The sequence below is a fragment of the Protopterus annectens genome, chromosome 16.part0 (genome assembly GCF_019279795.1).
Source record: "Protopterus annectens isolate FY-2018-M chromosome 16.part0, PAN1.0, whole genome shotgun sequence".
NCBI classification, from domain to species: domain Eukaryota; kingdom Metazoa; phylum Chordata; order Ceratodontiformes; family Protopteridae; genus Protopterus; species Protopterus annectens.
In genome coordinates, this window is record NC_056750.1 from 86914317 (window position 1) to 86931275 (window position 16959).

Below are 16959 nucleotides of genomic sequence, written 5' to 3' on the forward strand. Positions count from 1 at the left end.
TAACTACAGGAACAGGAGGAAGAAGTGGTAATATCAAGGGTTAATAATGACTGTTTTTCTGAGCAGCCCCCTACTTGTAAGATACTGTTCAATTCTGGACATGATTTCAAAGTATATAACTTTACTGACCTATTTATTGACACCGAAACAGTGGAACTATTATCAAAGGGATATACATTTATACCTTCTACACAGTTTGATTTAGCTTCCACTTTAATTGATCTGAAACTTTTCATAAGAAAAGTGAACTTGTTAAGTTTGATGGGCAGTGACCTTAACACTCAATCTGATTTTACGTTTCCAGTGTGTATAATCCACTTTTACACCCATTATTATCTTTATTTGAAAAAATCACAGAAATGGATCTGAGAAACTTAAAGGAGTTTAAGAAAGACCATTTTCACTACAAGTACAACATCACTAGGGAACAAAGGGATATTTTAAACCTTTTGAAACAGGCACCTATAAGAATCATGAAACCGGATAAGGGAGGGGGGTTAGTAATTATGTCAACTAGTGATAGTAGAATGTACAATATACTTGAAAATAACACCTATTCAAAAGCCTCCATTAATGAAATGAATGTGGCCCACATGAGAGTAAAAGCACTCATTGAAGAATTGTAAATTGAGACTATAATTGACAGAGATCTGTACAACTTTTTAGTACAACCAGCACCAAGAACCCCCGTACTCTTTGGTGTGCCCAAAGTTCATAAAAATGTGAACAATCCACCTATGAGAGCACTTGTTGATGGTAGGAATAGTATTACATACACATGTGCCAAAGTAGTAGATCGAATTCTCCAGAAATACATCAAGATGGAGAGACAAATATGCAAGGATTCTTGGTCTTTTCTTAAAGCTATTGATAACTTAAGATTCCTAGCTGATAGTTTTTTCGTCACAGTTGATGTGAATGATTTATACTCTTCCATCCCACATGATGTTGGAATTGAATGGGTGGGTCACATGATGGAGATCTTGGGAGCTTCAACTAATGAAATTAAATTAGTAGAAGAATTAATTGACACAGTCCTATCATACAATTACCTAATGTTCAATAAGGAGATTTTCCACCAGGAGATTGGGGTAGCGATGGGCTCCCCATGTGGTGCAAGTCTAGCGAACCTTGTTATGGCATTTTGGGAGAGATCCTTTGTTCTAACGAATACCCAAATTAAAGACAACATCATCTTTTATACAAGGTTCCTTGACAATATATTTATCCTCGTGAATGGTTCCGAGGAAGTAGTAGAAAATTTATTATTTATCCTTAACAACAGCACTAATTTCCTTAGATTTACACACAAATTTGATAAAGATATGATAGAGTACTTGGATGTCCATTTAAGAAAGGATTACTACAATAAAAAGTATATTTCCAAGATCTACCGTAAAGACACATATTCCAGTATGTTTTTACATTTCAGTAGTTGCCACCCAAAACATCAGAAGAAGTTGGTGGTTAAAGGGCAAATGGTGAGAGCGGCCAGGATGACCACTAGGGAAGATGACTTCTTGGAAGAATGTTCAACTTTAACCAACTTCTTCCTGCAAAGAGGTTATCCTTTAGAATTCATCCACAATATATTTGAAGAAGTTAAAAACAAAAGAATGGCAGGCGAATATATCCCTTTATTAAATGGGAATGAAAAACAACTTGCTAGGGTAGAAACTATTAACAATTGTGAACCTAATTTTTATGGCAGACTTATTGTGACATTCAATTTAGATGCTATTGATATTAGGAACATTGTCGTAAAAAACTGGGAGCTTCTAACTAATGATAATCATTTCCGTGGTATAATCCCCAGTCGTCCAAAAATTACATATAAACGGGGAAATAACCTAAAAGGAATTTTAGAGAGCAATTGACAGACATTCACAAGCAAAGCAGGCATGTATAAATGTAATATGTGCAGGCAATGTAAACATATAGATGAGGGAAACAACTTCATTATAAGGAATAATACGTATCAATCTAAAGTCAAGTTTAATTGCCAAAGTAGACAAGTGATTTATTTGGCGAAGTGCACTCAGTGCACAGCATTCTACATTGGCAAGACAGATAGAAAACTTCATGAACGAATATATGAACACATTAACTGCATCAGTAAGGGTAAATTTGAGAACGCTTTGGCTAGACATTGTAGTGAGAATGAAGGGCATAAATTCTTGTTCCGTGCAATAGATCAACTAACAAGAGATGATAGAGGGGGACCAGAGTCACTTAAACTTGAAAGGAGGGAACTTATTTGGCAACTTAAAACCAATGCAAGCCAATTTCCAGGAATAAATGAAATGACATCTATCAAATGTATTCTGAGATTAAAAAATCTGGATAGGTAGTGAACAGCATTAGCCTCGATCACCTAACCTATATAAGTTTACGTAATAAGTGTATTTTACTAATCTCACAGAGGCTCTGTGGGATTAGTTTAGTGCAGCTCATCATTATAAACACGTATATATATATATATATATATATATATATATATATATATATATATACTTATATATTTTTATTACTCCATTTTAACATCTGATACAGGCCATTATAGGCTTCTTTACCTATCCTTTTACATGGCCACTTCAACACATTTTCCTATAATTCAGCAGAACTTTCTAGCCACACAGTGTTTGCTAAATGGTATATATATATGTGTGTGCGCATGTAATTGTTTGTGTATATACACTTTTTTGTGCATACATGCATGTGTATGTGTGCTTATGATTATATGCACACATGTGTATATGAGTTTGTACACGTGAACACACACACGCACTTATGACCACTAGTTGAACACACTTTTTAAATATACAATGAGTTTTCAAATACTTCTTGAATTCTTATAAATTTACTGAATTACTAACACAGTTTGTTAGGTGCACGCAGTACATTTCCTGCACAATGCATATATACGCTTTACATAAGTCCTGCAGTGAAGATATTACTCTAATCCATACAAGCCACATAGAGAGACAACGACTTGTGTTTAATTACATGGACTACCGCCAGCATAGACAATGTACCTACTTAGTTTTTTAAACAACAAATAAATACTACAATTCATTTATCCATGTTTGGTACATAGGGTCATATATTGCTGTAAGGTATATTTTAAAAAGGGTACCCTCTCAGGGAATATCATCTTATCTAGATTATCTTATTTACATTATTTTATCTAATTTTTTCCAATGTATTTCTAATATTGCTTTTCATAGGAATACACATATGTGCATTCTTTGTCAAAAATATATTTATGAATTGTTGTTTACTAATAATTTCAGGAGCGCGTTTGTGCTTTTAAATTTCAAAATTTTAAACTTAATTGATTTATTAACTAACTAGATTCAATTACACAGAGTTTATTTATTGACGCTGTATTTGTTACACCATTGTTTGAAATTTCTCTGAAGAAGTTGGAGCTTGGGCTCTGATGAAAAGTGTACGGAAATAAACGCACTTCAGCTTGATTAAATTTTATTCTTAAAGGTTTAGAGGTCTACTGGCGTTGGCTTGGATTCACTGTTCATTTTACTAGTTTGTCTTTGTGTTTTGGAGTCGCCATCTATATTTATGAGGTTCATGATGATCCTTGCCATAGCTTTGCAGACCAAGCTATTCAGACTTATGAGGCGATAGTGTCCAGGATCCATTAAGGCACCACCTAAATGTAGAGGGACCACTGTTGCTGTACGCCACTCTTTCGCCACATATCGTGTAGTAAGGCTGGGATTGAACAGTAGTGTTATGTCTGGGTGTAGCTCTTCTTGGAGTTCATGTAGGACACAGTCTGGGACACTGTCTGGTCCCATTGATGCAGTGTTTATTGCTTTGGAGAGGGCAGCTCTTACCTGAGCATCTGAGATGTCGGGGGGGGGCAGCACTCTGCTGGTGGATAGATTTGCCCTTTTGGTGTGAAGGGGAGAAGTTAGCAGTGAACCTGTCCACTAGGATGTTGGCAATGTCTGTGTGTTTGGTATTTCTTTTGACATTTTGGACTACCTCTGAGCATATCTGGGAATTACCACCCAGGTTCCTAACATAACTAAAGAAAGCCTTGTGATTATCCTCAGTGTCTTGTGGAATTTTCTCTCAAAGATGGCCTTAGACAATCTTATGAGTGCCTGTAGTTTTCATCTAATACTCATCAGTGATGCCTTCACATTTTGGGAGTTTGTTGTATCATTTAGTAGCTTCATCCTTCTATTGTATAGTTTGTTTATGGCTGGTGTCCACTACACCGGACGTCTGCCTTTGGAGGATTGGGTCTTGCTTTTATTTGGGATTGCATGATCCATGCATTCCTGAAGGTGTCCATAGAATGCCTTTATACAGGTATCTGCAGTCTGGTCCATCTTTTCAACAGGCCTGGGGCCTTTGAAGGTTTCCACATCATTTATGAGGAGTGTGAACTTGCTTTACATGAGTTATTGACTGTATTCTTCTGTGCAGGGGATGGCCTTGTGATGTGAATATCCAGTGAGATTAGTTTATGGTCTGATCTTACCAGTGAGGGATACACTTCTGGTCTGGAGCATAGAGTCCCCATGTTGGTGATGATCAGGTTCAGTATGTTTTCCCCTCTTGTGAGAGTGGTAACAAGTTGTTCCATAGCATTTTGGTATATAAATTCTAGTAATCTTTGGGCTAGGGTGTTGGAGCTACAGTCATGCTCCCAGTCTATGTTTGGATAGTTTAACTCACCCAGTATAATGGTGTATGGACAGACCTACATATTTCCAACTGTTTTCAGGAAGGCCAAGTGCAGTTCTTGTGTTTGTGAGGGTGGTCTGTAGCAGGCTATAACCTGGAAGGCAGTTTTACCCATTGTTACTTGCATATGGATAGTCTCTGATGTTTGGTGCTTTGCCACCAACCTGGAGGTGTGGGTATCTTGGATGAATATCAATACACCCCCTCCTTTTGTGGTTTTGTGCAAGTTTTGGGCCTGAAAAGCATGGTATGAGGTATAACTTGGTAGTGCTGGGGTGCTGTTGCTACCCCGAATCCGGTATCTGTTACTGCACAGATAGCGATGTTCTCCATGCTGAGGAATGTTTTGAGTGTGTGCATCATCAGGTTTAGAGTCCTGCAGTGGCATATATGACTGCTCACGTGGACAGATGCCAGGTAAGTCATATGCAAAGTGTCACAGGCAGCGTACATGTGAACAGGAGAAACAGTGACATTCTGTCAAGTGAGACATGAACATACATATAGTAAGCTATGCAGATGTCACTAGGAGTCCACAGAAGCTGTGTAACTCTGCATGGCAGGTCGGATCAGTATTCCAGGGTAACTGCAAGGAAACATGCATGCAAACATAGCTACTGTAAGCAGGGCTGCATGTAGTCCATTGTACAACAAACAAGCTGTACCACTTTCAGTAGGTAACACTGCAAATGCTCACCAGCTGACATATGAATACCTATGTCACCAAAGGTGATACTTACCAGACCACGGACAGAAATGACATGGCCAGACACGCTGCATCCCACATGAACACATATCATAAAAAACACAGACCTCACAAAGTCAGTGTTCTTAACAGGCACAGCCCATAAGGCCAAACACAATGTGTGACACACCTATAATAGGTGATGCCATTGTCAGACACACTGACGTCCCACTCTCCAGACTGAGCAAGGTGAGGGTCACATTTAGCTACCTGTCGGGTGATAGAATGTGCCACATAACACAAGCACTCAGGTCACTCCACAGCAAGTACAAGTATGAGGCAGTCATTGTCCATGCTGGTGTGAACAACCTGAGATGTACCTCCCTGGACCACATGAAAAGAGACACAGAGGAGCTCTTACATCACCCTCTCAAACTCAGGAATCCCACACAGCCTTCATGAAGACACAGGAGAGTATAGATTTCTCTGCAAACACCATCATACTGGGTGACTTCAACTACCCAAACATAGACTGTGAACATTACTCAAGCCACAATACCCAAGCTCTAGGGTTCCCATAGTTCAGAAACTCTTTAGCTATGGAACAAGTAGTCAACATTCCCACAAGAGGGGAAAATATACTAGACCTGATCATCACAAACATGAGTACAAAATGCTCACCACTTGAAGTATATCCCTCATTGTTGCAATCGAACCATATACTAATCACACTGGAGTACTGGATCCCCCACATATGCAAACCTCAAACACATCTATGTGTGTGCAGGAAATGCCCCTATTAGCAACTGTGAAAGTATACTACAGCATGCAGATTCCCATTTTGAAACACTGATGATGTCAGCACTCTATAACTATATTACCTGAATTAAAACTCCCCAGTAATTCATATAGCACGCTCTGCTAATGCGTCTGTCTCTAGTGTCATAACATAGTTAGGTAGGGGTTTGAATCCTGCAAAGGGGATGTATGTGAGCTATTGTGAGTGCGATTTGTGTGTGTGCATAATGCTGTGAGGGAAAAGTGCCTTTTGCCAACTGGGAGAACACACTACAGGGTGCACATCCCTCTTCCTAAACACAGATGATGTCAGTACCCTCTAAGTAAAGCATTAGAAAAGCTTTCTACAACTAATGCAAATAGCGCACTCTGCGAATGTGTCTGTCTCTAGTGTCATAAGACAGGTAGGTAGGGGTTTGAATCTTGCAAATGGAAAGTGTGTGAGTGGGGTTAGTGTGTGTGCACAATGCTGGGGGTGGGATGTGGCTTTTGCCAAATGGGGCTACGCGCTGCAGGGTGCACATTTCCATTAACAAACAGTGATGTTGACAGCACCCTATACAAACAACATGACAACAGACAACTGCCAGTACTCAGTATAGTGCTACATGCTACTGTAACATGCACATGTACCAGAACATACCTAGATAGTGTTTTGAAACCTGAATGTGGCAAGTGTGTGGATGTGGGATGTTTCTGTGTGTGCATTTCCGTATGGAAAACATGTTGGATGTGGCAATCAGGGAACCACAGTACCTGATGCACATTACACTTTTAAACTAATGAGGTTGCCTGCACCCTGTGAGTACAGGTAGAAGAGGAAATCGTAGTAATCCAAATAGTGCACTTTTCAAATGTGTACCTGTCATGTGTCGACAGCTACTCATGTAGGGTAATAAATAATGGAAATGGCAGGTGAGCGTGTGCATGTGTGGGGGTAGCAGGGTGTGTGTAAATGCATGTGTGACAGAACAGATACATATAGCAGAATCTACAATACAGCACATGATGCACATTCCTATAGTCAATGGTAGCATGTGATGGTGTGCAGCTGGTACATTTTGGTAAGTAGTATGGGTGCAGATAACAATTCAGGACATGTATACAGTTACTGCAGCAGGAATGCTGGGATATACACACAATCATAGTGGAACATGAACAGTTACCAACATGTTACTACTTATACACATCTATGTAGTCACCCTGTGCATCAGCAATGTGTTTACCTTTTCCTGCACTGATGTTGTAGTATGCAGGAGGTGGCACAGTGTCATCATATGCACAGGGTGTGGGTTTGGTATGCCCAAGCCAGCCACTGGTACCACCAATTGACATGTGTGTGTATGTGTGTTTGTGAGGGGCAGCAGTACAGGGTGGACCAGTGTTGGTGCAGTGTGTGTGTGTATGTGTTTGCCCTAGGTGTTAAATTTCTGCATGTGTGTAAGCACGCACACTGTCCCACATAATGGCTGCCATGTACAGGGTTTTGTGGACAGCCACAGACTGCACCTGTCAGGTCATCCAGATCAGTGTCACGGTACCTGTGCCTGGCAGGGGTGCTACGGACCGTATCTGGTACTAACCCAGACTGGGTACTGTCATCGGAAGCGGGTGTGTGTTGACTGGACACAGTTCCCTGTTGGGACTGTCCAGAGCCACGTGCACGTGGTCTCCTGGGGCGTCCTGATGACAGCACTAACCCAGCATTGCTGGGGCTGGTGCTGGCACTTGAGGTGCGTGAGTGGGCCTGTTGTCGTCCGCGGTGACTGCCAGCTCTTGCTGTTGCCGGCATACGGCCACGTCGATGACACAAACGCACACCATCACCCTCGCCCATGGACATCTGGTTGTGGAGCAGCTGTCGTATGTCCCCATAACGTCTGTCAACGACATCTGTGAAATTACGAATAGCATTCGCAATGTCACGCATGCCATCTGTCATGGCTGTGCGACATGCTGTCAGCTCCCTCAGACCCTGTCTGGTGTACCTTTCCATACGCGCCTGTGCCTGTATAACAGTCCGAAACATAGTGGACGTTGACATACCTCCTTGGGCAAGTCGGCCAGAGGCAGTACGGCCACGGATGCCCCCACGAGAACCCATGGGCGACTGTCTGCGTGGTACCATTGGAGGACCCTGCTCATGGCTGCTTTGTGGGGATGCATGTACCACAGGTACCACATTACCCTGATCTATGCCCAATGCATACTGTCCATCACCTAGGGACAATGGTGACAAAGGATGTAACGGCAGGATGACTGTGCGCATTGAAGGGGTTGACAGCTGTGTACTGTCAATTGGCTGACCAATGGCGGACCCAGACACACCTTCCTGCACCATTATAGACATTTCCTCATCATCAGTACCTGGGGCACAAGATTCAGGTTCCCTGCTGCAGGTCACCAGAGCAGCACCAGAACCTACGGGAGGAAAACAGGGAACACAGATTACAGTCTCAAGACATATTTTATGGTGATGCACTTCAATACAAATGCACACATTCAGAAATGGACACATGCACTCATGGACACACACATGCACACATGGGCACAGGCACATTTGCACACATGCATACCTCACAGTACACACACACATCAGTACTGAGTTACACTAATCTTACTAGTATTAACTTGAGTATTGCAGGTATTATTAAACACACTCACCAGCATGTATACTACTGAGTTACACTACTCTTACTAGTATTATAAATAGTTTTTCAGGTAATGATAAACACACTCACCAGCATGTATGGCCTGCCTCGTTGCTAGATGGGAGGGACCTGGAAATATGAAGAAAGTAATGTCAGTGGGCACAAGTGTGCCATTGTTTTTGCATATGATAGAGTACAGTAGTAGACCAGTTCCCTTATACACATCAGCTGCTCATAATGCCAGTATCACACATGCACAATTACATATCATGATGACAGATACATACCACGTGCACACCTTATGCAAGCATGAAGTAACAGTGTACAGAACAGTCATATGTACATATGGCATCTTACCTGCATGCTCAGTGTCTTGCTGCTGTGTGGATCCAACCATCATGATGCAAGTCTGATGCTGTTGTTGTTCTGGGGCTGGATCCATGACACTTAGCAGTAGCCCCTCCTGTCTGGTGAGGGGGATGTGGCCACCCCACCTGTGGCAACCTGTTGCCTGCGGAAACCTGCAGCATGCTGGCGGACATTTCTAATCAAATCACTGCAGTGATGTCTCACCTGCTCATATGTCCTATCATGCATGCCAACATCATTTATCCTGCTGATAAGGTTTTGCCACAGTGCAGACCTCTCCTGCTGATTCTGGGTGGTGCGTGAAAACAGGATGTCATAGTCATGCACCAGGCTCTGGTGGATCACTTCGTTCTCTGCAGCAGAGCATGCAGGGTTCCGTTTTGGAGCCATATCTCCCTGGAAAAGTACACAAACAGGATATCAGCAGAGTATGTCATCAATATATGGCACACATTCTATACATAAAGTATTAAATTGTAGTTATTACTGCTTGGTTGTAACTTGATTAAAGTGTAGCTATCATTCTAAGTCTTTTGGATTAAGCACTTGGCCTTCAGACCAGTTGTTTTACATTAGGAAGGTTTGTGGCAAGCACTGTGGTGGCAGGACAGGTAGCTTTCATCCTTCTAAGTTGGGAACTGCTGATTGAGAGCCCAGTGTCCAAGTGTATTAGTTCTGGTATAAGCAGTTGGGCTTCAGGCCAGTTATTTAACATTAACAAGGTTTGTGGTCTGCACTCTTGTGTGAGAATAGGCTGTACTCTGCCATTCATAGCTGGGAACTTCTGGTTTAAGGTTTATAGTGCCTGCATATTTGAACTGTATCTTACTGACATTGGTACACCTTGTTTGCTGTAGCATACACTACATCCAAGCCCCCTGAATCTAGCTTTGTTTATATGCTTGTTATTTGTTAGCTTGTTATTTCACTGGTACGCTAATTCCACATAATACACAGCTTCTCAGCACTTCTGTGAATCACTACTGATAACTGGCCTTGTGTTCTAAGCTATGGAAGGTTTAAGTATGGAAGACATGTACAGCAATATTACATATGTATATATATCAGGACTATGTACACACAACCTATCTCATGGACATACCTATAGATAGTGAACTATGATACATTTGGAGGTTTCACAGTAAACACAGTATTAACCTGATACTTTGCATTACCTGTGTTTGTGTCAGCTGTTGCTGTGTCACTGGTGCTAATTGTTGTTTGCTGCTGCTGCTGCTGCTGGTTTTGTTGCTGTGATGATGCAGTTTTTTTTTATCACTGCCTTTCTTTCTTTCTTTCTTTCTTTCTTTCTTTCTTTCTTTCTTTCTTTCTTTCTCTCTCTCTCTCTCTCTCTCTCTCTCTCTCTCTCTCGCTCTCTCTCTCTCTCTTTCTCCATCGGTTTGGTGCAATGAATGTATTGCATGTGTGGAGTGTTAGTACTGGATGCTTTTGTAGGTATCTGCATAGGTCCATGTGATGGCCTCTGCACCAATTGTAAGACAGCATTTGCTAATTGCATGCAGCCAGTTGTGTACTGATTGCATGTCTCACTGTGATTTCAGGTCAGTGCTATAAAAGGGTATGAGAGATAGGCGTTGCCCTTTCAGATTGTAAGGGCGTGGACCATGCTGGTATGCTGTCGACAGTGTTCTGTGAGTGTGAAGGTTAGTAAGTCTCTCATGATTCATGCTGTGTTGTAAATTCAGGTTGCTGCATTTCTCTCACCTGTTCCCTGTAGTGAGTGTGTATGCATACTGACACCTACAACTATATTTCCATATGTATTAATATATATATATATATATATATATATATATATATATATATATATATGTACATATACATACTTTCATATATGTACATTAGCTTACATTATTAAGTACAAGCTAACAATTAGCAGGGCTGTTTCTGTTAACACTAAACTAGTATGGGAATCCAGTAATTAGGACAGTAAAAGTCTACCTGACATGCTTTGGGTAGTACACATCCTATATTGCCTTTATCTTCATTCCTACTATTACATGTTATACTTATTTTAGCACTATATTCCTGTATGAGAGTCATGGCTTAGTGGTAGGTCATATAGACTAGTGTTACAATAGTCTTGTGGTAGGACCTAATAGTATGCTTTTATTTTGCTTTCAAATTGAGTACAGGGCCTGTCAATCAAAGTGATGAAGGCACCTTTAAGCAGTTAAAAGGGTTAGTAAGTCTCACAGGAGTCAGGCTGTGTTGTAGATTCTGGTTGCTGCATTTATCTTCACTGTTTCCTGTAGTGAGTGTGTATGAATACTGACACCTACAACTATATTTCATATGTATTAATATATATATATATATATATATATATATATATATATATATATATATATATATATATATATATATATATATATGTGTGTGTGTGTGTACATATACATACTTTCATATATGTACATTACCTTACATTATTCTGTACAAGCTAACAATAAGCAGGGCTGTTTCTGTTAACACTAAACTAGTATGGGAATCCAGTAATTTGGACATTAAAAATCTACCTGGCATGCTTTGGGTAGTACACATCCTATATTGCCTTTATATTCATTCCTACTATTACATGTTATATTTATTTTAGCACTATGTTCTTGTATGAGAGTCATGGCTTAGTGGTAGGTCATACAGACTAGTATTACCAAGGTCTTGGGTTCGAGACTGACAGTGGGAATTTATTTTTCTTTCGAAATGAGTACAGGACCTGTCAATCAAACGTGCCAAAGGCACTTTTAAGCACTTAAAACCAGGTCTGCGCTCGTTTGCGCGGAGCTCACGCATGCGCACTGGCAGTGAGCTCCGCTAACACCGCAAGACACCAGCTATTTTCTTTGAAAGAAAAGAAAAAGGGGTGACAGGAAAGTGGTGAAAAAGGGGTCACAAAGAGGGTAAGACAGTAGGGAAACAAGCTTGGGATTTGCAGGAGGGATGTAGGTGAGGCCCATAGCTGCCCAAGTCTTTCTCAGCAACAGCTGTGCATTTGTATGTAATTTGGTGTGACATTTGAAACCTTCCACCCCTGAGAGAGGTGTCAGGACAACATTAATACCTGTTGTACAGCCAATTGTAATTAACAGTTTCAATGTCCAGCGGACATGTCTGCAACATGGACAGCTATGTATGGGGCGTAAATTTTTTGTGGGTACAGAGTGCCCTTTTTTTTCAGGTGAGAGTGGTATGTCAGGTGAAGGTAGTCGGTATAGCTGGGGAGGTAGGTTGGGTAGGTTAACAGACAAGACAGACAAGATGCATACAGGGGCGGTGTATGACACATGTGGGGGGTTACACAATTGACGGGGACGGAGGTTGGGATATCCAGGGCACATGAGCCCACAGATGGCAACAGTGGAACTGATATCCCCACCCATAGGCAGTTGCCACTGTTCCTTCACAGCCCAGGACGGGGCTGTGCTGGGGGCTGTGCAGCGGGAAAACGGGCATGCCTGTAAGCTGTGCCACCCGGGCCTCAAGCTGGCGTAGGGGCCCAAGAACAGAGTCTTGAATCTCCCTTTGCACCACAGACTGGACACCTTGGAGGGTGAGTGGACGGGCTCTTCCAGCCACGCTTGCAGAGGGGGGACAGGCCCCATCCCCTGCAGCATTTCCGCCCGAAGGTGGCACAGGGCCACCAGAGGAGGGTCCGGCCTGGGCACTAGTGCCAGGTGCAATCGCCAGATGAGGTGGGTCCACTGGGACCCGCCTTCCCAAGCGTTCTAGGTTTGTGAGTATGTTATGTTAGTTTGGGTTAGTAGCATATTATTCCATTCAAATTAGTTGTAACAGCATGCATTGGTATTCCCATTAAACACACACCCAGATATTAACACCATTGACCAACAGGCTTATCAATATCACATGCATTATTTGAACAGAAATACAGAATCAAACAACATGCAGGCAACAGGCCATTAGGTTTGCAGGTATGAACAGGGCACATGCAACAACGGACATGCATATATTTTTGAAACAACAGGACAAATGTCCATGGTTAATGAAATTTTCACATACCAATATTTAGAGAGTTTTTTAATTTGCAATTATAGGGTGGGGTGGAGAATGAAAATGTTGACACATTCATAAATTATACATTGATATACATTTGTAATAGAATCACAATTAACTTGTGGGTGATAGTTTTCAAATGATTTTTAATTGACTGTCATGCTAGACCTGTTACAGATTCATCACTATCCTAGTTATTTTGAATTTGATCAGATACATCATCCTGCTACATTTTGATGACAGGGCAGGGGACAACTATGGATGTTTAGTATGTCAGACAATCATTCATTCTATCTGAAAATTGTTGACTGTGATCACCATATATAGATTTTGGCTTAAACATTCAAGATTCAGACACACTGAAATCAGTTTGGGATGTTAATTTTTAATTCCCATATGCATTTAGTTCTGTAGAACCACACTGAGGCTTATATATTCAGGAGTTATTACTACTTTATTTATTGATACATGACCCTTTCTGTCACTCTCACATCCTGCTATTTCACAGTTCAGGTTGGTACTTCTAGGCTTTGTTCACATATTAGACCTGTGGTGATTCAAGCACTTTCCAGCAGCCTCACTTCTGTCATGATTCAGCATTTCAACAGGGGATATATCTCACATGTAATTAACTCAGCTTCTGAAGCTGTACTCTTGAGACTACTACAGGTTATACTACATTTAATTGATGGTGGGACATCTGTTTTACAGAACTATTTATTTCTATCAATTATATTTCCAGTTTCACTTACATACTGATGAACTTGATGCAGCCATACCTGCACACTTTCACTTGTTGCTTGCACATTCAATTACTTTTAATGAATACACTGCAGTGTTCTGCTAAGTGCTACACTATAATATTTATTTACAAGTACTAGGTGAGGTTACTAACCTGCATGGTGGTGCAGTCGCACCAGCCTGCTGTCATGTGCCCTGCGATTCGCAGAGCGGACACCTGCAGCTGTAATACAAGACAAGTAATATTGGAATACACATCTCCATGGTATCAGCTAGTTGAATTCCTTACATACATAAGTAAAATGTAACTTACTCAGTAGTGGGGCGTTGGGCACATCCCGGGCCTCCTGGATCCATTGGGTCAACTGGTCTTGTTTGCGTCGCTTCAGGTCCACATGGTGGTGATGGACCTGCTCACCGGTACGTGGAATCCCAGTAGCACTGGTGAGATCATGAGCCAACTGGTCCCATGCCTCTGCCCTGTATGCTCCCCATGAGACCTGGCCCTGCATGAGTTGGGCCTCATGATGATGAACTAGGAGCCAGACCATGTATCTGGACTCCTCAATGCCCCACCGCTGTGCTCGAAAGCAACGTCCCTCCCCTACTCCACTCATTCTGCCTGCAGGTCTATTCTACAATCGTTTATGCTGTGTATTCCTGCCTATGGGGCTTATATATGCCGATTTTCCCGCACATTTCTATGATTGGCCACTTTGGAATTGTATCAACTTCACAGAAACTGCTTTATCATGCTCCATTTTGGATTACATCCTATATATATGCTATTTCTGCATTTCTAAGTGCTGCTGTCATGGTTTAGTGGTTTAGTACCTTGACTCTAGTGCATGGTATCCTGGGTTCGAATCTGACCACTGATTTTTAATTTTTATGACTGTCTAGACAGGCTGAGGGGTGTGTCTGTGTAAAGGCACCTTTGATACAGCTTAGCGTTGCCCAGCGGTTAGCTTAGGGCGTGGCGCACCTCAATAAGCGGTGGTGCAGCGCACCTCAGCAAACGGTGCGTGCTGGGTTAAACCTTAATTGGCTATTAACACGCATGTTAAGCTAAGCACAGCTAGTTGCACACAGTTTGAACCTGTTAAACCAGTGCTTAGCTACGGGCAAGCAATTTGCAGCCTTTGTAACACTACTCAGCTCACTGGCACTCTGTCTCACCTTGTTTGACAGCAGCTTAGCTATCAGTACATTTCTAAATATTTTTATTATTGTATTACTTGAAAATATATGATCCATTTCATTCCATTTTACAAAAGGAAATACTTTTACATTTGTACAATACTGTCAGGGGCCTTTTTAGTGCTTATTTACAAAAAAAAAAGGATGTTGTGTGGGCTCGAACCTTGCCTGCCTGCTTTTAAGCCAAAAACTCTACCGCTATGCTATTACTTCTTGGTTTACTTTGCATATTTAGTTCTTATATCCTTTTCCACTGATTGCTAACTGCAGTTTCGCTAGTAGCACACCCTGGCACACACGAAGCATCTATTAGCAAACATTTACGGGGTTTTAAAAAAAATAAAAAAGTTTTCATTTTACATTTTATAACATCTGTTCACTTTTTACATTGCTGGTCTGTGGGGGCATGTGTTGTGCAGTGTGTTTATTCACATTTCCATGGCCTCTCTCGTGGGTGTTTACTTTCTGCCATTCTAGACTTCTGGGGGCGTGTCCGCTTGCAGGGCTTAGCCTACGGACACGCCCCCTACTGTCTTACATGGACCATGTAAGACTTACAGTGTGATTCAGCATGCCTCATGCACCTCATGCATATGCATGGCATGCTGACATCACACAGTTTAACTGCAGCCTCCATGTAAGAGTTATAACTCTTACACGGAGGCTTCCTGAATCCTGCCCTTGGAATATATACAATTTTATCCATTTCCACTTTCAGAATAATATTACAGTCCCAACCACCAGTCCATAAACCCATATTGTTATAAACTTTTGAAATGTCTATTTATTTGTATGCATTTTTAAATATTCTTTTAAAATCTTTCTACCACTTCCATTCAGAATTGCATGTGTACTTTTTTAGTTTCTTGAAATGATGTCCTTATTATATTTTCATTTCAAGGACAGTCATTCTGTCTTTTTTCATACTCATACAAAAATCTCTCCATGACATGAGCAGTCTCAGAAATAATACTAAATTAATAACTGTCACAAATTGTCTCATTGTTAATTAAAATACATACTCTTCATCTCTTGTACTTTTGTTTCCAGTGGTAGAATCACATTGTCCCATACCTTGTGTCTATTCAGTCCCTTTTCCTTTTTATACAGTATTCTTACTGCAAGCTTTCTTTTTGCGTTGTCTTCTTCTCTTTTTCTATATCTCTCTCCTTCCATGTAGCTGCTACTGTATCTGCATAATTCCACTTTTTCTTGTTTCCCTCTAATGTCTCTTTTCTATCTCATTTATTTTTATCCATTATATCACTCCAGGAAACCTCATTCTCCAGCTCACTCTGATTTATTAAATCATGCTGTATTTATCATCCTGCAACCCTCACAACTCGAGGGTTGTAACTATACATTTTTCTACACTTGTCTCCTCAGCTTGTTCAAACAATCTCCTGAGGAATGCCTTCTATGAATCCTCCATCCCAATACCACATACTGCCACCGAGCTAGTATTCACCTCCTTCCCTGCTGCCTCAGCACTAGGGATGGGACATGTGCATGTATTCTTGTTCCAACACCAATGCGAATACAGATTGCACATAGGCAAAGCTCCCAAATGCCCTGCCAACCTTTCTCCTAGTTGTATAAAATACCAACTTGGCCCTCACCCCTAGGTGGTCTACCTGGTTAATAAAGGCAAATAAAATAATGAGTCATTATTTGCCATTTACTATAAGACTTTCAGGTCTTTTATTGGCATGTGCTAATTATTTCAAACTGTGCACAGCAGGGTGTGTACTCCATAATTTT